Source organism: Neodiprion lecontei, chromosome 1 (assembly GCF_021901455.1).
Source record: "Neodiprion lecontei isolate iyNeoLeco1 chromosome 1, iyNeoLeco1.1, whole genome shotgun sequence".
NCBI lineage: Eukaryota > Metazoa > Arthropoda > Insecta > Hymenoptera > Diprionidae > Neodiprion > Neodiprion lecontei.
The window spans coordinates 14,895,382-14,918,889 of NC_060260.1; the positions used below are offsets into that span (position 1 = coordinate 14,895,382).

The following is a 23,508-nucleotide window of genomic DNA, read 5'->3' on the forward strand; positions in this document are numbered from 1 at the left end:
ATGGTGTTTTTGTCTAGAGACATAGGAAACGTTATACCATCATACCGTAGCACTGAGCTGAAATGTGGATACGAAGTAATTTTACTGGGATTGTTGTCAGCTGGGAACAGAGCTGCGGTGACCGACCAGAGGAAGCAATACGAGTCGCTGTTGCGGATGTTGACGACAGCCTTCTTATCTTGAATATCTTTGGGTAGTGGTGTGTATGTGAACACACCGCCTCGCAGTGGCACGTACTTGTTGATATTCACAGTCAAATTGATTATTTCGGTCAGCGACCAGCCCGAATCCTTTTCCTGGAAATCTTCCACCTTTTTCAACAAACGCTCCGTCGCGTTTTCGATGAACCATTCGTTGATATCCGTTGTCTGGAGGATGATTTCATTTCTCGTATTAAAAAATTTGATCTCTTCCACCGTGCGATCAACTTTTCTGAGTTCAAATTTACAAGCCAGGATAACGTTGGCTTTCAAGCTCCTGTCTTTCTTCAGAGCGTTTTTCAGTCTCGTCACAGCTAGTACCTTTGCGTCTTCTAGAAATCTCTCCACATCTTTATGCTTCAAATTGACGATGGATCCAGTTCGAATTCTCCTCTCGAAAGCTGATTTCAAATCTTCCCACCGTACTCGATCGCTTCTTCGTCGGCTTCGTAATCCGTCACCCACTTTCTGCAATTGTTGAAATTTGACTGTCAACGATTTCAGAATTCCGATTGTAGTCAAAATTCTTGTCTTCTCCCCGATCGTTGAGGCGTTGTTGCGTAAGATTTTATTCAAAAGCCTGATATTTGGGGTTCCGGGTCGAATCCATTTTGCAATTTCTGTCGGCGACGATTTTTCCGATAAAATCTTGAACGCCGATTCCATAATATCGATCAATCTCAAACACTTCGCGGATTCCATCTTGAGCTCTTTCCTCACGTATGCTTGACAGGTTGTGACGTAATGATCGTTTGCAGTGATGAGCGTCCTTTTTATAGGGCAGCTGTACGGATGCGCGCGCACCTTTTGGCATTCCAAGAGCGATAGTAACCCGACACCGCAGGCTCTGTACCGCGACTATCGGTCGACCTTGGATATCAAACCGAGTAAGTGAAAAACAATTCTCGGAACCATTAATTTTGGAATGTCACGTGGTTGATAAGGTGGTTAGACAAAACAATGCGTTCGACAAGTTTCGACGGCGAGCGGTATGCGGTCAAAGGATTTCGGTGCGACGTTGAGACAAACAATTCTCGGAACCATTAATTTTGGAATGTCACGTGGTTGATAAGGTGGGAAAGGAATGTGAGGTGGTTGACGTTACACGTCAGCAGTCCTACCGTGGGAAAGGAATTTGGAGTGGTTCATGTTACACATCAGCAGTCCTATCGTGGAACAGGCGAGCACTACAGACCTTCGGTCGGTAAGATTGTCGGTAAAACAGCACGATTTTGACCCTCGATCGATACAACTGTCGGTAAGATTGTAGGTAAAACAGCACGATTTTGACCCTCGATGGATACAACTGTCGGTAATGTTGCACGGTTTTGACCTTCGGTACGGCAGACTGTGACGTCATCGCGGAAAAGGGTTTGAGTCTGAGCTGCGCGGAGCGGTTCGGTCGGTAAAGAAGGTGTTTGTATCCAGAACCCCCCTTGCTTATCTACTGTCAATGACCATTCGCCACTTCTTTTCGCCGCTAGCATCTGATTTCTTGTGGATGATCCAGACCGGAGAATTGTAAGGAGATAAAGAATGTGTGATAATGTTCTGATCAAGGAGTTTGGTCACTTGTTTTTGTATTTCGTCTTTGTGTACTCTTGGGTGTCTGTATTGTTTGGTATGAATTGGTGCGTCATTGGTAGTAGGGATCGTATGGCTGACTAAGTTTGTATGTCTCAGGATGTCACCTGGGAGGAAAAATAAATGGTTGAATTCGATAGCAAGATTAACTATTAATTGTTTTTCTTCGTCGTTCAAATGGTCCAATCGTAAGTTTTCGTTCGAAATCTCAAGGCGTCTCGAATCGTAATTTGGGGATGTGGGAAGAACGCGATTCTCGATCCTTTTTTTTTTCGTGTAAGACCTGTGCTAGTAAGACCTCTCTGCTGCTTGCAGTACTTGTATGCGTTAGGTGTGTTTTTGCACTAAGCATGGCGATGCTCGCAAGTTTATCGACTTCTTCTAGTGTTAAGACTGATCTTCTCATTTCCACAGCTGATTCGTTGGAATTTATTGCATAAACGTAAGCAAACCCTTGTTGGTTGGTAACCAGGGCCTGTCCCAGGAAAATGTTAGCGCCTACTTCCAACTGTTCTATGAATCCCGTTTTTACCGAGGGATTCGAAATTTTTAGTGCAATCACCTGAGCCGTTCGTGGTGGTATCAATATGTAGTCTTCGTTTAGGAGTTTGAATGGTTTGCTAGTATTGTTCGGTATTATTTTTTCTGTATCGAAAGATATCGTTGCATTTTCGATCCATAAAAATATCGATCCTAAGATTCCGTCTTCTTGTATCGGGAACAGATCGTCGACTATATGGAATATATGAAGGTTGTCACCGATTCGAATGCTAGTTGTTCCTAATACTTTTATTGGCTCATGTATAGCAATGGTAACGTAGATCTGACCTTCGAGTAATTTACACAGAACATGCGGATGTATTGCTCAGAGTTTAATTATGTTTACATCAGCATCGGTGTCAACTATAAATGTGCTGGGTTGTCGTGTGAGTTCACCGGTGGTTATTCGAACCTTCGGTGTTTGTGTGACAGATGTTATGAGGATACGCGGTGGTGTTTTTGTGTTGGTTCTATGCCTGTTAAAGGGAATAACGCCGGTTTCGCGAGAGATAAGGTAGTTGTATTTGAAACAGATAGTCGCCTTTTCCGAACGTGAAAAGTCTGAACTCAGTATACCGTCTTCGATGATAGGGAAAGAGTTATCGACAAGATGGAATTCGTGGCGTGTATTAGCTAACTCGATGTAGAGACTTTCTATTGTTCTGATGGATTCTTCCGTTATCCCTGAAATCTGCCTAATGTCCGTCTTTGTGACGTGGACTCTTGGGTCGATTTTATCGATTTTTAACAAATTAATATTAGCGCCAGTATCTATTATTAGTGTCACGTACCTATTCAAAGACTGCGGGCATTGTGTTCGAATCTGTGGAGGGCCAGATTCTATTTGTACGGAGCTGACGTTTGGTTTGGACGCTGCTCCGGTTTAAGGGAGGCCGATGCGTCCGCGCGGCCGTCCCTGAACTCGTTTAAATGGCTCGCGTTGCCTGAATAATCGCGATGTTGCTTTGCTTCGTATGAAACTTCCGGGTGGACGCCTGCATCGCAATTCTCGTTCGAGTAGTCTTGTGTTACGTAATTGACTCTGAAGTTCGATCGTGAAGGATTTGGTGTGTTATACTGTTGTGAGCGTTGACTGTCATTTGGCGTCTGGTCTAAAGGTTGGTTTGTCGGGTCTCTTGCTCGATATTGGGTATTGGGATTGTTCTGTTGTTGACGATTAGTGTTATTTTGGAAAACTCTTGAATCTTGGTGGAATTTTGGATTCTGGGGATATTGGAACCGATTTGAGCGGCATTTATCGTTTGAGTGGCCTTTGCCACCACACTGCGTGCAAGTTGTGTTGTTGCGCTGCCTCATTCTGCACTCTTTTATACTATGACCTGCCTTCTTGCAGTATCCACACACTACTAATACGGAAGGTTGTTCAGGACAATATTTATCGATGTGATCGGTTAATTTACATATACTACATTTTATATGGTTCTGTGTTTCGTAGTTAGTATCACGGTATGAGGCTAGTTTAAGTCTATCTGATAATAGTTTTTCAGTCTTGGTGGCCGTGTCTATAGCCATTTGTAGGTTTTGTGGATTCTCATGAGCTATGCTTATTTTTAATTCGTCTAGTAACCCTTTGATAAATCTTAGTCTTGCGGTCTCTTTGATATTTTTCTTTAGTACTTGAGCATCACTGATAGATTCTGAGGCATCTATTGATTCGCACGCTTGTCTTAACAGATGTTTTATTCTAGCACCGTAATCTAGAACACTCTCGTTTCGCCTCTGTGCCGATTGTGCGAGGTCTAGCTGGATATCTGGGAGGTGTTGTTTAGACGCGTAGGCCTGTTTTAGGCAGTCTAGCAAATCTCGAAGAGAATCCGGACTATCTGACTCTATATATTTACTTGCGTCGCCTTCGATTTTCATGCGAATGAGTGTGGAGAATAAATTCAGTTCTCTGGCTAAGACAGCTTGTTTTGCGCATTCTACTTTAGTTATGAATTCGGATACCGTCATATTAGTGCCATTGAACGTGGGAATCAGAGCCAATGCATCTTCAAGAGGCAGGTGCGGAAAAGTGCTTTCGGTAGCCATGTTGTAAATTTTAATCTAGGATTTGTCGACTTACAAAGTGAAGATGAAGAGAAGGAATGGAAGAAAATGTTGCATTCTTCCGTGAGGATGTTGGTCCAGCGATTTCGTGTCTGTAGGCGGTGATGACGTCGGTGTGCGTTGTGTTATACTAGAAGTCGTGAAGAATGAAGATGTTGTTGTAGTAGCAGCAGGAGATAGTTTTTCAGCAATATCGATTTGGAGATACGGATTTGTCTGTGACGTTCGTGTGAATCAGAGATCGTTGATTGCGTTAAACGTAGAATATGGCTTTTAGAGTGTCTTCAACACTATCGCACAGTGGTATTACTTTTGTATTAACATCACTGAGCTCGCACACTTCAGAACCGGTCTATTAGATGGCACTTCATGCGTAGCACACACGTAAAATTGTATCACTGGATTTCTGGAAAGCGAAGGCCACCGCTGCCACAAATGTTACGTCCGTGAGTAGAGTTTACTCCTGAGCGGAAGGAGTAACCTGGTTGGCTTCGCTTTTACGTTTCAGGTCAACCGGAAATCAGGATGAGGATGGAATAAACTTGAGTATGTTGATATGTCGATTATATGTTTATTGCGTAGGACTTGAGATACCGGTAGGAATGACTGGTGTGGTACGAAAAGATATATAAGAAGTCTAGATGTGGAGTTGTCGAGAGCCAGAATAGGAGTGTCCCTCGAGACGTGAAACGTGCGGGTGCAGAAAAGGTGACAATGCTAGAAGTAGGGAATGGAATTTGATGAGTAAGCGCGATAGTGAATAACGTGAGACTACGTAGAGATAAGAGGGCAGGACAGAGACCATGAGATTAATGTAAGAACTGTGGGAGAGTTAGCGAGTAGGAAAAATAGAGAGAAGTGGTATGCTGGACGTAACAGTCGAATACTTGGAAACTTTTTCGAAAGTTTTTTTTGTCAAGTTTTTGAAATTGGTTCTTGATCGCGTTCAGTAGTTGCACGGTCCATGCTGGTAAGAAGGAGACGCTGCACACGTTGTCCAGGTACGGTGTACAAATTAAGCGAGAGTTGACGCATCTTTCAATTCAATTTGACCATACTGGCCGCCCATATACTGCAAGAGCAACCGCTCCTCCTCCATCGTCTGCACCAATTTCTGGTGTTGGGTCTCGTCCTCGTTCAGCAGTCGCACAATCCGTGCCGGTAAGAATACGCTGAATTCGTCGTTCAGATCTGTGACAACACGCTCTCCAAACTTCGTTTGGGCTCGTCAAATGTTGGTGACTTTGTAGATTTTGAAAATTTCCAGCTCTGTCAATTTCTTTGTCGGCAGAAATTCGTTCATGCTTGAAACTTTGTTCACTTTCGTGAAATCCATTTTTTTTTAATGTGTAGCAGTTACGTGTTTCTTGATAAATTTAGATTTGCGAACTTTTTTGTCACTTTGTTGAGTTCTGACTTCTGGTTTATAACGGTTTTCAAGACACGAATATTTTTTAAGAACAGATCGATTCGCTGTTTTAGTTCTGCTTCATTTGAAGTTCTCCTCATGTGAGCTGAAGATGCAAGACTGTCTTTCTGACCTGGAATTCAGCCTTTTATAGCCGTATTCCTCTCACCAGGTACACAGAATCCTTGAAAAACTTCTAGAAGCTACCGAAATGATGTGTCTTCGATTGTACGTTAGAACCTTCCGGAATTCAACGTCGCACCGCAATCCGTTGTCCGCAGGCCGCTCACCGTCAAGTCGAAACTCGTCGGACGATTCCGAGAATTGTTTGTCTAAAATTCGTTCAAGGCCAGAGTGGGTCTTTCAGAATTCAACGTCGCACCGAAATCATTTGACCGCATGCCGCTCACCGTCGAGTCGAAACACGTCGAACGATTCCGAGTATTGTTTTCGTCGGACGATTCCGAGAATTGTTTGTCTCAAATTCGTTCAAGGCTAGAGCGGGTCTTTCAGAATTCAACGTCACACCGAAATCCTTTGACCGCATGCCGCTTACCGTCGAGTCGAAACACGTCGGACGAATTGTTTGTCAGACTAGATTCGTTCAACGCCGTGAGAATCTTCTCGAACCTTCTGGAAGCTCTTAAAACCTGACACATGCCAGGATTCTCGGTCGAACGTTCGAGGATCCACGGGGTCCGTTCGAAGCCCTGAGGATTCACGGAGTGCGCTCGGTAATCCAGTTATCGATCCCGCTCGATGAGCATGATTTTTTTTACCGACAAAGAGCACAATTTATCCCACAAGGGGTAACACCACGGCAATTTCAGGCATTTTTTACCGACGATCATGGTCATTTCGAGAATTTTTTACCGACAATTATGGTCATTTGGAAAATTTTCTACCGACGATCATGGTCATTTGGGAGATTTTCTTACCGATGAACGGTCGGCAGAGCACGTTTCATCTTACGAGAGTGGGGGTAACTTCCAAGGGTTTGCGTCTAGGATGCACGTATAGGCGGATTGGTTGGCTTGGTCGGTAAAGATGGTGTTTCTATCCAGAACTCTCCTTGTTATACTACTGAGATTAGACGCGGCGTGTTTTCGTATATTAGATAAATTAGCAATCAAATCTAAACGGAAGGAATCGTAGGAACGGGTATACGCGCTATAAGGGTTCGCGTTTATTGAAAGTCTGGCTTAGGAACCAGAAATTAGTTGATGAGGGGTAAAGTTAGTATTTTCATGCTTTGCAGTGTTGTAACAAAAAATTGCAAACCAGATATAATCGTCCCAGTTTTTGCCAGTATTCGTGTAACGTTTGAGACGTTCAGTGAGGACAAGATGACTGCGTTGTAGAGATCCATTAGATTGCGGGCGGTGAGCTGTGGTTCAAATTTGCCTTATTTTGAAAAGTTTACATAGTTGTTTGATGACTTTGCTCATCAAATTTTGTCCTCGGTCCATATGTATTGCTCAAGAGGCACCATAACGTGTAATGTACTCTTTTACAAATGCTAGACCTATAGTTTTGGCAGTGGCGTCAGGTAAAGAGATGGTGTCCAAGAATTTTGTCAAATTGCATTGTATCGTCAAGAGATATTTGTGGTTCGATTAAGTAAGGAGAAGAGGTCCAACAATGTCCAATGCTACATTGTCGAATGCATTGGCAGGGGTATCCGTTATTATCGTTGGCAAATTAGTTTTGACTCTGAAGAACTTTTTTATTTTTTTTTTTTTTTGCAACTCTCACAAATTCTTATGAAATCTTGGATTCGCTCTTTCATCCGTGGCCAAAAATACTTTTGTCTGACGCAGTTATATTATATTTTTGTGACACCTTGGTGACCACTAACTAACGATTCATGACATTCTCTAATTATTAATTTTCGTGAATATTTGTCTAGGATGACAATTGTGTTGCGGCAAAGCACGATTTGAAATTCTAGGTCTGCAAAAAAGAAGGATAAAAATTTTCGAACAACACCAGACTCGAATACGTCTATACTATCTCCGGTTATTGGAAGGGCAAGGAACTTCGCGGTTGAATCAGCCAAAATCGTTTTTAGTTTAGACAATAGTTTAACAATTTCGCATAGGCTGCTTTTAACTGATTCTTTTGATTTCAATACTGTTACGAAGGAACCTTTTCACCCTGTAGGATTAAACAAGGGAATTTTGCAAAAAGATGAATAATTTGGTTGCTGCGTTAACCGCTATTATTGTGAAAACAGTCTTGTGCTAGGCACAGATCAGTATTGACCTATTTCTCTTGAATAAACTGTTTTAACATAATTTCCTCACGAGTTTTCACTACTCTCTATAATCGGAGAACCCTTTAACAGTAACAGTTGTTACAATACTAACAAGCCGATAGACGAGGAGACGAACCGCGAACCTCTCGACCTTCTCCTCGTTCCTTTTCCCCTGCTCATTTGGTACAAGACCCAGGTTACACACAGGATAATTCAAGGTCTGTCAATTTTATTGGGGATACAGAAGTAACCGCTCTACCCAGACCAAGAATACGAGAGGGAATCACTCATTCTGTGCCTCTCTCTCGTCCTGTAACTCGAAGTGACCGCATCGGAAATACGATGTGGGGCACCCAAGAGAACAATGCTCATGTGTCGACGTGCTTCGAAGGTCACTTAAGGGATGAGATCTTAAGGTCGACGCACGCGCGAAATGATCCTCATTTGGACGAGTCTTTTTGGAGCCGCACCGGAGTTTGCCCAGCAGTTTGCCCAAACGTCGATAAAGAGACGTCTATATACCTGAAACTAGGCCGTCTACATTAATAAAACCTCCAACTTTTGATGGAAAAGTTTCGTGGTCTGATTTTAAAAACCAGTTTCTCGCGGTTTTCAATCATAGTCTTTGGGACTCAGCTTCGAATGCAGCGAATCTTGCGGCTAGTCTACACCGTCCAATCATTTCCGTTTTTTCTACTCAGACTCCAACAGATATAAAGAATTACAAAAAATTGAGTTCCGCCCTTAGGCTACGATACGGGAGTGAACACCTTAAAACATTATATTTGACCCAACTTTAGAATAGACGCTAAAATCGCGACGAAGATTTAGCCTCCCTTGGTCAGGAGATAGATCGTTTATCTAGAACCGCAATTCCGGATGCAGATGGTCTGAGAGATTTTTTTGGAATAGAAGCATTTGTAAAAGCAATACGCGACCCGATATTAGACTCGCGGTCAGCACCTCAGGAGTTTTTACGCTTCGAAAAGCTATAACTGAGGCTCTCGAAATAGAAGTCTTGAGACGAAAACATCTAGGAGTAGCAAAAATTCGTCAAATTGAAGTTTCGAAAAACGTATCTGAAGAACGACAGAAGGTCGGTTCAGAAAAGCACTCGTCTAACAGGCAAAAGAATAATCAACCAATTAGAAATAAGAACAATCGTGGTTTCGCTCGTAACCATAATAATAACTGTGAAGAAAATTACGAGAATGAGTCTGTTCAATCAGTCTTGAACTATTTATTTTGTAAAAAGAAAGGACATGATGCCTATCATTGTTTCTTGTTAAAAAATTTTACCGGAGAACTGCCTCAATACTCGAATTCGAAAAGTTCAAATTGGCGTAATAGAGAAATTACCAAAAGAGATGATGATCCTCAACTTAGTACCTCGATCGGAGCTGATACAAAATCCAGGTGATTTATCAGGGCGGAAATCATCTTAAATCTTCAGTAGTGAAAGCCCTTCCAATACTGAGTTTTTAGTTAGGATTCTTAAGCAATCTGGTCTTTATGGTCGTGGTACCGTGAATGGTATAGATTGGCTTTGGGTAATAGACATCGGAGCGGAGGTAACCGTAGTTCACTCGAAACTTTTCTAAGCCGATGAACAGATTGTCCCCTCTTTATCTCTTCGTACTGCCACTGGAGAGACGACCCCAGTTTTGAAACAAATTACTGTTCAAATAAACATCTTCGGTCGCGTCGGCTCCCCACATAAGGCTTACGTTGCAGATATCGAAGATAAAAGCATTTTAGGAATCGATTTTCTTTTCGCCCATAATTGCATTATTTCAACTAGAGAGAATTTATTAACCTCGATAATCGTGAGGTAACTCTTTGCTCAAATAAAGACGAACTTTACTGGTCCTCCCCACAAATAAGAGAGATAGAGTTCTCTCTAAATAGGTCCAAAGGTCAATTTCCTTCCCATTTGCAAGATCTTTTTGAAAAATCCTCTACTGCTCTAGACTCGATCCAGATAGAATTGTTTAAGTCACTTTTGCTAGAGTTTTCAGATTCATTTGCTAAAAATAGTGGAGATAAGGGGACACTTACTTCTGTTAAACATAAGATCGACGTTGGATAAAATCTTCTAATCAAACAGGCTCCCAGGAGACTCGCTCTTAACGGTCGCGAGGAAGTCAAGACGCTTGTTGAAGATATGTTGGCAAATGATGTTATCGAACCCTCCTCGAGCCTTTAGGCCACACCGATCGTTCTTGTTAACGAATAAAAAAATGGACCCAAGCGATTTTGTATCGATTATACAAAGCAAAACGACATCACTATGAAAGTTTCTTACCCTCTACCCAGAATCGATGAGACCCTCGACTTGAGAGCTGGAGCAACTTGGTTCAGCACTATAGACCTGCAGAGCGGGTACTGGCAAGTCGAGATGGATCCTTTCGATGAAGAAAAAAGTGCTTTCGTTACGGGTTTCGGCCGTTTAGGTGGATTCTAGCAGTTCAAGGAATGCCTTTCGGTCTAAGTAATGCCCCGGCTACCTGCGAACGAATGATGGACACTGTTCTACAAGGACTTCCACGCAAAATATGCCTAGCTTATCTCGACGACGTGATTGTTTTCGGCAAGAACTTCGAAGAGGAAGTACATAATCTTAAAAAAGTTTTCTCCAGATTAAAACAAGCAGGCCTAAAGATGAGTCCAAATAAATGTCACGTTTTGCAACGAGAAGTGAGTTTCCTTGGCGATATTGTTTCAGCTCAAGAAGTTAAGACAGTTCCGAAAAAGATCGAGAAAGTGTCTCTGTGGCCCACTTCACATAATAAAGAACAGGTCCAGAGTTTCTTGCGACTCTGCACCTATTACAGGAGATTTGTCACGGGGATTGTCACCATAGCTAAACCTCTTCATCATCCGACTGGAAACAAGGTAGCCTTTGAGTGAAATTCCGAATGCGAAGAAGCTTTCAGAAGACTCAAGACGTATCTTACTTCTTCTCCAGTTTTAGCATATCCAAAAATAGAGCTTTCGTTCATTTTAGACACAGACGCCTTGCTTTCGGGAATAGGAGCAGTTCTTTCAGATTCAAACAGGCCAGGAAAGAGTAAAGTCCGCTCTCATAATAGTGCCGGCGATGGGGGAGTAGGGGAGTATGTTTCTTGGAACTCAGGTACCCACACTACTGACGTGCGTTCACGTCATCGGAATTCTCGTCACGCTCTCGTAATAGTGCCGTCGCACCGGGTAAACTGTGACTACGCGTGTATATTTATATTCGTTTGCCTTATCATATAAAAATGGGTTATTTCGATTTTCTAAATTTAATTTCTTTTTATGAATTTCGTTATTTTAAGAGAACTTTTCACACGTATTTCCATTTATTCCACAAAATGTGTTAAAAATACACATTGATATAGTAAAATCATCAAATGTATATGATCTCTATTTCTTTGAATAAAATCGATTAATATTTTAATGATAATATCGAAATTGGGTCATTTTCTTCAATGATATTATTACTATATTATGAATTTTGTGACGAAATAACATTATTGAAAAAATAATTACTATAATTTCAATTTAAAGAAAAGAATTATACGCTATTTCATTGAGCCAGCGTTTGGCACGATTGAGAGAGACGAATATGAAATCCGAAGTCAGCCCGTGGTAGGGGTTACGTTCGAGCGAGAATAAGGGGCAGCGGCACTATTAGGAGTGGCACTATTACAGGAGCGGACTGTAATAAGTTATTACAGCAGAGTTCCTAGTAAAACCGAGAGATACTATTGCGTTACCCGTAGAGAACTCTTAGCTGTTGTAAAGACAGTGGTTCATTTTCATCATTATCTGTACGGGGCGGGAGATTTGTGATTCGAAAAGATCATGCTTCCCTTAGGTGGTTACTTTCATTCAAATCCCCTGAAGGACAGGTAGATAAGTGGATTGAGAGGCTTGGCCAGTACGATTTCGACATCAAGTACCGGGCTGGGCTACACATGGGAACGCAGATGCTCTTTCCCGGAGACCCTGCGGAGAAAAATAAGAATGGCGAAGTTTCTCGGTGTCTTCGGTCAAATGTTTGAAATAAGACAAATATATGTTTACGTTTCAGCCCTAGTGGGGGGGGGGGCTCCTCAGAACTATTTATTAACAACCGAAAAATAAAATAAACAAAAATTATACACTCATAATTAAGACTGTGATTAATTAAGCGGTCACACAGTATTGTAATATATCGGTAAAGACCGAAGTACACAAAAAAAGAAATAAAAGAGAACTTACATTAAATTACATAAAAACAGCATAATAGCCGAAAATTGAGTCAATGCGTTAGACAGTGGGAAAATCAAGGAATCACCGAGTTGTCATCTGTGATAAAGAAAGGTTATTGAGTGCCATGGTTCAGACAAAGGTGAAGAAGACTTACCAAACAAAAGGGGATTGAAGATTCATATTTTATCAGGATCACCCTTGTCCCCCATATTGTCAGATTTTGTTATGGAAGATTTAGAGACAAAAGCTTTAAATTCGTAGAAGTTCCAACTAGATTTATATCACAGATACGTCGAGGATATTCTTCTGGCCTAATTGACTATACGGTTTCAGAATTCAACTAGTATCATGAAAGGCTTCAATTTACTTTTGAGGTTGAGTCTAACAATCAGATCAGTTTTCTCGATGTATCTGTGATAAATCGCTCTGGATTCTTAATCACAGATTGGTATCAAAAACCAAATTGGTCCTGTAGATCCATGAATTTTCTGTCACATCATCCTACCAATCAAAAGATCGCGAATGTCTACAATATGGTGGACAGGGGTATCTTATTGGCCGATTTCTCATTTCATTCTAAAAACTTGGACCTTATTGAACAAGTTTTGGTGCTTAACAACTACCCAACTAAGTTGGTTAACCAATGTATTATGAATAGGGTTACTCATTTGAATGACAAAACTTCTAGGGATATCGGTTTAGATATAGTTGATGATGATACGATGCTTACTAACAGAAGTATTATAACTTTCTCCTATATAAAAAGTCTGTCTCAAAATGTAGCTCGTGTTCTTTCCAAATTTAAGGTGAAGTGTGTATTTAAAAATATGCTTAATTTGTTAGGACTGTTTGTTTTACGGAAATATCAAGTTCCGATTGTGACAAGTTCAAATGTGGTCTACAGAATTCCTTGCGCTGATTGCAATAAATGTTATATAGGACAAACAGGTAGACATTTAAAAACAAGAATTAATGAACATAAACGAAACATTTTCTCGGATCCGGATAAAGAAACAGCCATGATAAAACATAGAATGGATAGTAATCAAAATTTTAATTTTACAGAAATTAGTGTCCTCCACCGCGAGAATTATTATAGAAAAAGATTGATTTTAGAAAAATAGAGATTGTAACTCCGTCAAAATGAGATCTGATACCGACAATCTCAGGGCATCCTCAGTGATTGTTTCAGAGTTTCGCATACGTCCAGTTGAGATATTTGAATTAAACCAATTGGAGAATAATTCCTATGACGAATATTGAAAAATGCATTTAGGCCGGTTACGACAGAGTTGAATAGTCGAAAATTATAGGGGTTGAGAGTTAAAGAAATTTTATAACTAAATACTATTGTTCGTATTTTAATGAAATTAATTGTAAACTGTACATTATTCATGAAATTAATTGCATTTGCAACAGCAGAAAAAAGTAGGGGATAAACGTTTTTGCGTTTTTCGAAATAACGTCACTTAGGGGGTGAACTACCCATGCAGCCGAATTCTCATTAGAATCGCACTATTTTGCTTCAACTTGTCTTATTGAACATTACAAAGCTCTATCTGAGCCATAATTTAGGAGCTTCTTCGTTTCAATAAATTTCGGTTGCATTTATAACAAAAACCACTCCCACAAATTTCCAAACGGTTTCTGGCATAGTTTTTTTTTTTACGATCGTGAAATCTTTCGGAGCCCGGTATTTTAGCAGTTTATGAGGTTACTGGAATCGATTGCGAGCTTACAATTTCGGAATTAACATGGCTAATGCTGTAAACATTTAGGACTTTGGTTATTATTTTTTTCCAAAACATTGATAGAAATCGAAAAGTTAATACGGAATGGCTTGTATACCATTGAAGAAATTAAAGTTATCTTGAGACGCAGAAGCACCAAAATAATTACATTTTGTTTCGGCGAAGTCCTAATTTTATCTGCCTGTTGCGTCGTATCATGCGAGACATATGATAAAAATGAATCAGTTTTTCTGGTTGACTGACGCGTAAAAAACATAAGAGGGCCAAAAATTAAAATAGTTTGTCTCCATCGCTCTTGCGACTGTTTAAATTCTCACTGGAAGTTCGGGCGGCCAGTTCAATAACTGCAGTCATTGTATGCTCCCAGCTTTCAGTTCATATTCTTAAATCGGCAGTGGTGTGTTTGCATAAGTTGTTTGTGGTTTATATGTAATTGAGAATTTGAAAGTGCATTAATGCTTTTCCATAACAAAGATTAAAATCAATCCTTTCAACATTATACAGTTACTTGTGACAACATTTCAAGCGATGAATATTACTCAAACGCATGTAAGTAACGAGGAAACACAGTTAAAAAATCATTTTGAAACTATATTTTTGAATGCAATGAAGGAATATACTTGCGTTGAGGTGGAAGAAAAAAGTTCCCTGTACTTTGCAGAACCGTATAAAAATTGAGAAATGGAAATAGTAGAGGGTGAAGAATGGGCATCTGCAATTTATGAACCAAAATCGCCTCCAGACGCATGCACTAGCAATGACGAGAACTTGTCATACGAATACAAGTCAAGAGCAGTTGATTACTGGAGGTCTGGATAAAAAGAAAATTTGAACATTGAAAGTGTCCGTGGGAAGTTCAAAAAAGTAAAATCTGTTCGCCAACTACGTCGCTGGGCTCATTATAAGGTGGCTCCAGCACGAAGGGACGATTTGCGTGGGCGCTAAAGCAAGGCCCTCAATTTTTTTAATAATACACATATTTGATATAATACAATTACTCGTAAGCGAATTATTGATAATTTGATATGAAGGTTACTAGTTGTATGCTGCTAAACAAAAACCGTAAATTAGAACAATTGTACGTTACGGTACTGCATCGAGAAATGCGGCAACGTCGCGATATCCATCTCACTCTCTCCACTCATTTCTTCGTCGTACCCATGACGACGGCGTGTCGATCCGGCGTAATCGTAACATCGTTTGGGATTGTATAAAAAGTTTTTTTTTTCATATTTAGAAAATGCTTTATAATGTGCATGCTAGTATTGGCAAAAAGAAAGGAAAATTTGTAAAAGGTAAAGTGAAACGAGCAATAGAAGCTGTTAAACAGAGACTGCTCGAAAATCACGAAAAAGAGGTTACTTATATTTTCCTATGTTATTATTACGAATTTAATCATATTATATTAATGTAACTGTTTAACAAAATATTTACTAGTTCAATAATGAAAAAAGAAAAAAATTTGATGGTGAAATGAATGTTCATACCTTACAATCTTTCAGAATGAGAACTTAGTCAACACACAACCTCGAAGGGTGCAGAATAGTGGAACTTGATACGCTGGGAAAGCAATTGTGGTGTAAAAATTGTGACCAGGCGTTATCATTGAGGAATACCCAAAGCGAGGGAAAATTCGGATTTGCCAGCATTTTCAAAATTGCTTGCGCCAGATGTAACCAAATATCTGTCGTTCATACAAGTAAACTTATGCACAAAAACGATGCTATGACGTGAATTTAAAAGCAGCTATTGGTATGTATACGGAATGAACTGAAATGCACAAAAACTATAATTGAAGTATTTTTCATAGTTATTTATTTTTTCACAGCAATCATTGATGCCGGTGTAGGTGAGAGCCAGATGAACACTATATGCTCGTCAATGAATATACCTAGTGTTGCACAATCCTTGCTCAAACGGCACGAAAGAGCTGTTGGTCCTGTGATTGAAGCAGTGGCCAAAGAAAGCTGCAAAGTTATTGTAAGACAGAAAACGAATTGTCGATAAATAGCAATAGTACTAAAAAGTAAGTCAACGAATTGATATTTCAAGTTATTGTAAGTTATGTTACATTCCAAGCAAACTTGAAATGCAGTAGCACTTGCAATACTAAGAAAACTTCAGTCCTATGATACCTTGCCTAAAACATTATCGTGAGTATTTCATAAATAAAAACAATTAGCAGTGGTCATTTCTGTGCAGCATTTGAGGCCCAAGAACTCAGAAAATATTTATCTCTGATACCATTTAGAATCAAACTATATACATTACACACCATAGACAATTATACAAAAAATACAAATTATACAATAAAATAAGTTATTTATTAATTTTTTAATGAATTTTTTTCTAATTCATTTTCAAATAAAAACTCGAAGTGTACCTGGTTTAGACATACTTACGAAAAAAAATTCGAGTAATATACAAATACAACAAAATCTTTTGTATTGTAAGTAATACGTATGCTTTTGACGGATAATTTGATCACGAATCAGGCATTTATATTAATTCAATCCACGTAAATCCATCCATCAATCCATTCGCATAATGTTTGAGTCGAGGTATCGTAGGCAATTATCAGTATTTTATTTATAGAATTCAGTAAAATTTGGAAGATCAAAGTTTCAATACGTGTTATTGATGAAATTGTTCTTTCATTACAGTAATAATAATTGTAGTTTTGTTATAGTAACCATGTGAATGAAATTGAATTGTTATGTATTTTGTACAATGATTTGCATGTGAAAATAAAAACATATTGTTCTGTAATAATGCATTATACAATGGTTTATGAAATCACGTACCGGTTTCCATCCGCAGTAACAAAACCGGCGATTCACACTTAACAGAACACGACTGTCCCAATCCTGACACACAAGAAAATCAACCACCTGCATCCAATGCACCAAGTAAGATAATTGCTTCAATCGACGCTGGGTGGCAGAAGCGAGGCACCGGTCATGCATACAACAGTTTGTCTGGTTATTATATACACAATTTATCCAGACATATGCATTTTAAAGTACAACACGAATATTTCTGTGAGTCATATATCATACAGGTCATAGTTCACTAATCGGGTACCATACGGGAAAAGTATTGTCCTACTGTACTCGCAGTAAAAGATGTCGACTATGTGAATCAGGATATGAGAAGGACGACCACAGTTGCAGACGCAACTTATCAGGATCCGCAAAGGCTATGGAGCCTGACATGGCTATCGAATTAGTCAATCGAAATGAGCTACTCAAAGATGAAAATGCCAAAATTGCGGTACTGATCAGCGATGATGATTCTTGCACTATTGCAGCAGTGCGTAGGGAAGCTGGAGAACAAATAGGAAAATGGTCGGATTTTAATCATGCGCAAAAAGCATTAAAAAATGCAGTATACTCGATGAAATTGCAGCCCAAATTAATCCAATACTTTTCCAATTGCTTTTCTTGCGCGGTCCAACAAAATAAGCGAAATCCAACAAACGTGGAGGCTTCGCTGAAAAATGTCGTACCCCATGCATTTGGCGATCACAATAATTGTGGTCAGTGGTGCGGCTACAAGTCCGCGGGAGATGACTTTGTTCATGCGAACCTTCCACATGGGAAACCTCTATCTGATTCAAGCCTCAAACTTTCGATGTCAAAATTATTTGACCGTTTTGCTGCCAATGCCAGCAAACTATCACCCTGCGCTTCGAGCCAGTTAAATGAGAGTTTTAATAGCATTGTCGCCAATAAACATCCGAAATCGCGATTTTATGCAGGATCGGAATCGTTCGACACAAGAGTCGCGGCTGCAGTAGGGCAAAAAAATATTGGTACCAAATATATTCTTCACGTAAATCTCCAAGCAAGTCTTTCGCCTGGGAAGGAAACACGAAAGTATAGAGAGCTAAAAGACAAAAAAAGAGAGGCTCAAGCAAATTCCAGACGGTCTATCGAGTACAAAAGGAGAACGCTTTTTGCAAAAAAAGAAAGATCTGCAAAAACTGCTGCAACATCGAAACGAGAAGGCATAACGTATGAGACAGAAAGTGGACTCAGTAATATTTCGGATTTGATATAAAATCTAACTTCAATTGGTAAGTAATTTGTCAATAATAACGTGTAATCATGATAATCACTATATCAGCAGAATTGAAATAACTGTTATGTAACCAGGAACCGTGGATTACGATAGTTGGTTTGCAGTAATTTTTGATTTGGAAACAACTGGTCTACACAAAGCATCCGAAATTTGCCAGGTGAAAATTACTTTGACATATGACCATTCATTTCGTAACGAAACCATTGAAGTTAATAATTATATAATTAATTACAGATTGCTGCATGCACCGAGGAGGGTTTGTTTAATTCCTACATCATACCGTCAAAAGGCATGACACCAGGAGCAGCTCAAGTCACTGCTTTGCACGTTTCAAATGGTGAAATGTATTTGAGGGATGAGGGGTTGAACACGGTGCCTGCCAGAACTGTATTTACAGATTTTCTGAATTTTTTACAATCTCAAGGGCGCTCGGTTGTTCTTATAGCCCACAACGCCTTTAGGTGATTATTAGTTCGGTAGAATTTATTAGGCTGAAAGAAAAATTATATAATACCTACTTACGCGTTTTTGACTAATGATTGGTAGATTTGATGCGCCGAGGATTTTACGGCTGGCAGCTGATTTGAATCTAATAAACGAATTCATGTCAGTTGTAAAAGGATTCGCTGACACGTTGTACGTTTTTCAAGAAAAACTACGAAGATTGGCGAAAAAAATTTACTCAAGAAGCACTTGCTTCAGATCTTATCGACGTCAGTGACGTACAAGAGGCACACAACGCTATCAACGACGTACAAGTACTGCAAAAATTAATACAAAGAGTTGGTGCCGATACATCCCTCATTACAAAACATACAAGAAGCGTACTACGTATCTTGAAATCCGACGAGGCTGCTAAAGAAATTTCATGCAACAAAGCCTCGCTGGATAAGTTCACTGAGGTCTCTGACTACATGAAAAATAAATTATCTAAAGCTGGAATTAACAAAATATTGCTACAGAAAGCTTTCACAGCCTGCGGCGACGAAGGCGTGCGTATTTTATTGGGAGAAGATGTTCAAGGCAGACCCAGAGTTACCAAGAGCAAAAAGATTATTGAAAAAATAGTTCAGCAACTCAGACGAACTTAAATAGCATAGCATTACATGTATAATTAAGTCTTGGTTCAAAAAGTCTAGTGGTGCTCCTGCAATTTATTCAGATTGTTTTGGAGGTTAATACTATATTTTATACGATTTTACACATTTATATTCACTGTGCAATAAACATATATTTTTCATTGCACTTATTAGGCTAATAATTTACCTGTCTCATTAGTTCATTAATCTGTATACGTCATTTATAAACGAATTGTAAAGGCTAGTGCTAGGTAGCTTGATTCTGACAGTTGAAATCTCGCGCATGCGCTTCAACGTCATACAGACCACGTGATTCCGGCGACGCTGCCTAATCTCTACGCGGTTACGGAACCTTTGCCAACTACAAATTATTCGATACTTTAACATTGGATATCTTTTCACAGACGTCGTTGACCCTAAACTTTATTAATGTATTTAGAATCCTCATAGCCTCATGAACATTACTCTAGTTTTTTGTCCAGATCTGTTGCGTGAATTTAACAATATTACTCGGCCCAAGTCTTTCGGGGGTGATCTTTCCATAAGCCTTGTGTTAAAAATCCGAATTTCAACTATTTTTTTCTCGCTTATTTGGTGGTTTAGCTGGTCTGAAATTTTTCGTACGTGAACAAGCGTACTTTATCTACGATGTACTAACAAATTATTTTTTTCTGTTTCTAACTCTTTCGTGCTGGAGCCACCTTAAATAAGGACGGAACATACAAGGAAAAAATAGTTAGAATTTGTGACTACACATGGCGGAACTTCAAATTCGCTGTTGATGCTGGATGACCAGTGCACAATGATGATTTACGAAGGTGGGCGCTACAAGCCCCCAAAAAATAGGCCATGAAGAATTTCGGTTTAAAGCATTTGAACATTGGGTGAATTCATTAAAAATTGGCCATCGTATTGTATCGAGGAAAATTAATAAATTCATCACCGAAAAAACGATTGAAAATTCTGGAAGTTTGAGAGAACAAGCTGAACAATTTGTACAAGGTGTGAAGCAAAATATAAAAATACACGGTTTATCGAATGTGAATTCAGATCAAAGTGGTTTCGAGTTGAAGATGCATCCTGGAAGAACTTTCGCAGTCGAAAGAGAAAAGAAGGTAGAATGTCTATTGCAGTCAGTTGCTTCTACTCTACACAGTTATACAATTCAGCCAGCTATATCAGCTGAAGGAATACTTCTTTCCCCACTTTTTTTAGCCCTAAAAGAACCAAGTGGTATGTTCGGTCCAATTGTGCAATAGACGTTGTTTAGACCAGATAATTTGTACATAGAAGTATCGAAGTCCGGTAAACTTACTTCAGATATAAACGTGTTATAAATTCCATGATTATTCACTTATGGAAATGAAAAAGTAGTGTGTATAAACGGAGGAGTTCTGGACTGCTTCGCTTTTATAGTGAATCTGGCCGATCTCCTGAATTACTGTCTGTGTATGTGAAATGTTCTATGATTTTCTATGTTCGTTTTAACACTAAATCGGAATCTAGATATTAATTAATTATTTGGAAGTTGGTAGAGTGTGAAGTTACTTCATTTTCGGCGCACATGGTTTTATTTTATTGTTATTGTTTCTTAGTGCTTCGACAAGTGAATATTTGTTTTTGGAAAAGACGCGCGTCGACAAGAGCGATTGCCATCGAGGAGCTTCTATCAGTTTCTATGACCTATCAGCTTCGAGAATATTCTTCTTATTCTAGATGCTTCTATAAGTTTCTATGGGGTTGATTGTCATATTGATTCACTAGGACATTCCAAATTCGTATTGTGGACGTAGTGTCATTTTCTATATGTGGTGCATTATGCACCCGTCACAAGTTTAAATATAATTCATTCAGACAGAGAGATACGATTGAGCTATACTATGTAGGCCTCGTTGTTATCTAAGACCTAGAAAAACAAAACATGATAGCCGTATTGTTTTATTCATTATCAACTATATGACCTTCTTAATTTTCCATTATAGCATAATTACTTTCGCAATTTTTAACAACTACAATATTCATCGTAAATTCGTTTTATTTCAACCTTACCGTTCATTCGACCGTTATTGTTAATCATTTGAACAATACCTGTTTTTCATTCCGATCAATGGTTTGAAGATCATATTTTATGTTTCAGTAGATTAATCCGCTTTTAATTATTCATTTCTGAATAATCACCTATCCTTTATTACGATAATTTTGTCTCAACCATTTGAACAACTCTCACAGCTCCGTATACATAGAACTATAGCAACACAATTTCATTTACCGGCTTACCGAAATATAGGTCTTTTTTAGTTGAAATTTTTCGTCACTGTCGTCAAGTGACAGCAGCCTTGATTATTTTTGATTATTTACAACCGCCACTCTTTTACGTCTCACCCCCATGTTGTTTATGCTAGGAATAATTTGTGGAAAATATGCATGGTACGTTTTGAACAAAATATATATAATTTTTGCCAAATCAAAAATAGAACCTGAAACATTTTTGTCAACAGTGAGATATTAATGAAATAACTAATGATCCGAATGAATTGATTGAGCATATATGTATGGTACCGACCGTAGTGACGTAGTAGTCCAGTCGAGATAGACATTCAGATGGAAATAATTAGGGGGAGCGATTTTTTTTTTTCAACTTTGGGTGGGCGATGGTTGGAAGTCTAAATCTCAATTTTCAGGAAAATCCCGCCATTGAGTTCGCCGCCATCTTGATTTGAAGTTCAATTTTTTCGTTTTTCTGGAATAACTCGTTAATTTGCAACTTGAGAACAAAAATGGTAAGATCCAAAGTTGTTGGAAATTTAATTTTCCACAAGTTTGGTGATTATCATTTTCACGCTAGGATCAATGTTTGCAGAGTTATACTATCAAGTTTGTCAAAAAAATCGTAATGGGTGGAATTTTATTTCTTTCAACTTTGGTTCTCGCACTTTTTTTATTCCACGATCAATATTTTCGGATTTATATTCAAACCAGAGGTGAAATGGTTTTTTATGTTTCAAATATTTCGTTTATTATGTAGTTTATTGACAAAAAATTGTAATGGAGAATGTAGAAGGGAATTTTGTGTCTTTTACATCTGGTTGTGTCCTCTCGGCATTTCAGCAAGTAGAAACCTGTGGATTTGAACAACTGATTAGTTATCTTAACTTGACAATTATGTATAATTCATACTAATATTGTTTCCCTCCATAAGATACGTACCTCCAATTTCAATCACGCGTAGTTATCTTCCCCTATGCCAATCGTAATCGTTTTGTCGAGGGCCCGGCTACATTTTGGCTCGCGATCTCTTCTGCCTCCTCGCTCTCGATCGGAGCATCAGGACCGTCGACGAAAGGTTCAGCCATTTCTTCCGAACGGAGATCCTCGAAATTGTCGTCATCATCATCGTAGTCTTCCTCCAGCAGGAGATCCCTTATGTTCGATACATTGTCACACGTCTCTCCGCTGCAGTGCATATATAAAACGGAGCACTTGAGGCCCGCTTTACGGCAGCCGCACATTTTTCCGCACTTGGACTTGCATTTGCAAGAAATTAATTTGAGCAAAGACTCGGTTTGGCCGAGCAGAGCGTCGGTTACTGAATTAGTTGCGTAATAGCACTTTGTAGGGGATGGACGTTTCTAAAACGGAGGACTGTTTCGTGTGTGGAAAGCAGACAACCGAAGGCGACAAAATTACTGTGAAAAAACGTGGTGTTCAGACACTCTTGGCGGCTAGTATTGCTAGAGGCAATAATAAAGATAAAGTTATCTTGCACCCAGGTTGCTATAAACATTACAGTGATTCGAGATCTGCGCAGGCATCACGTCGGAAAAGCCTTGAAAAATCTGCATCGACGTCCTTGTCATAGTCATCAGCAGTACAAACAAATATATCAACGGCGTTCGATTTCGAAAATCGCTGTTTCTTTTGTAGCGAAGTACTTGAGGATTTGCCATCGCAAGCAGAGCTCCCGACCGAAAAGCGAAAAAGTGTTTCATCTGTTACCAAAACCTTGTTCGGGAATACATTGCTCGAACGTTTCAGTAATCGTAACGATTAATTGGCGATGGAAGTAAAAGCGCGTATTGAAAATATTCCCGATCTAACTGGTGTTGGAGCGCGATATCACAGCGATTGTTCCAAACGTAGATATAAATCGGTTACGGTTGGGAATCGACCAGGGAGGCCAGTATCCGACAACATCGATCGTACTATGGAGTACATTTATAATGACATCGAACAGTATAATGAGGAATGTCAATTTGCAGTTCACGATCTGATGGGAAAAATCGAAGGTGTTCAGTGC

At 39.3% G+C, this 23,508-nt stretch overlaps 1 protein-coding gene across 3 annotated transcripts in view; it reads right to left on the reverse strand.

Annotated features, from left to right (window-relative positions):
• The window catches only part of LOC107227861 (annulin-like), a 486,920-nt gene that overhangs the window by 242,861 nt on the left and 220,551 nt on the right, over positions 1-23,508 (reverse strand). The gene's annotated exons all lie outside the window — the stretch shown is intronic.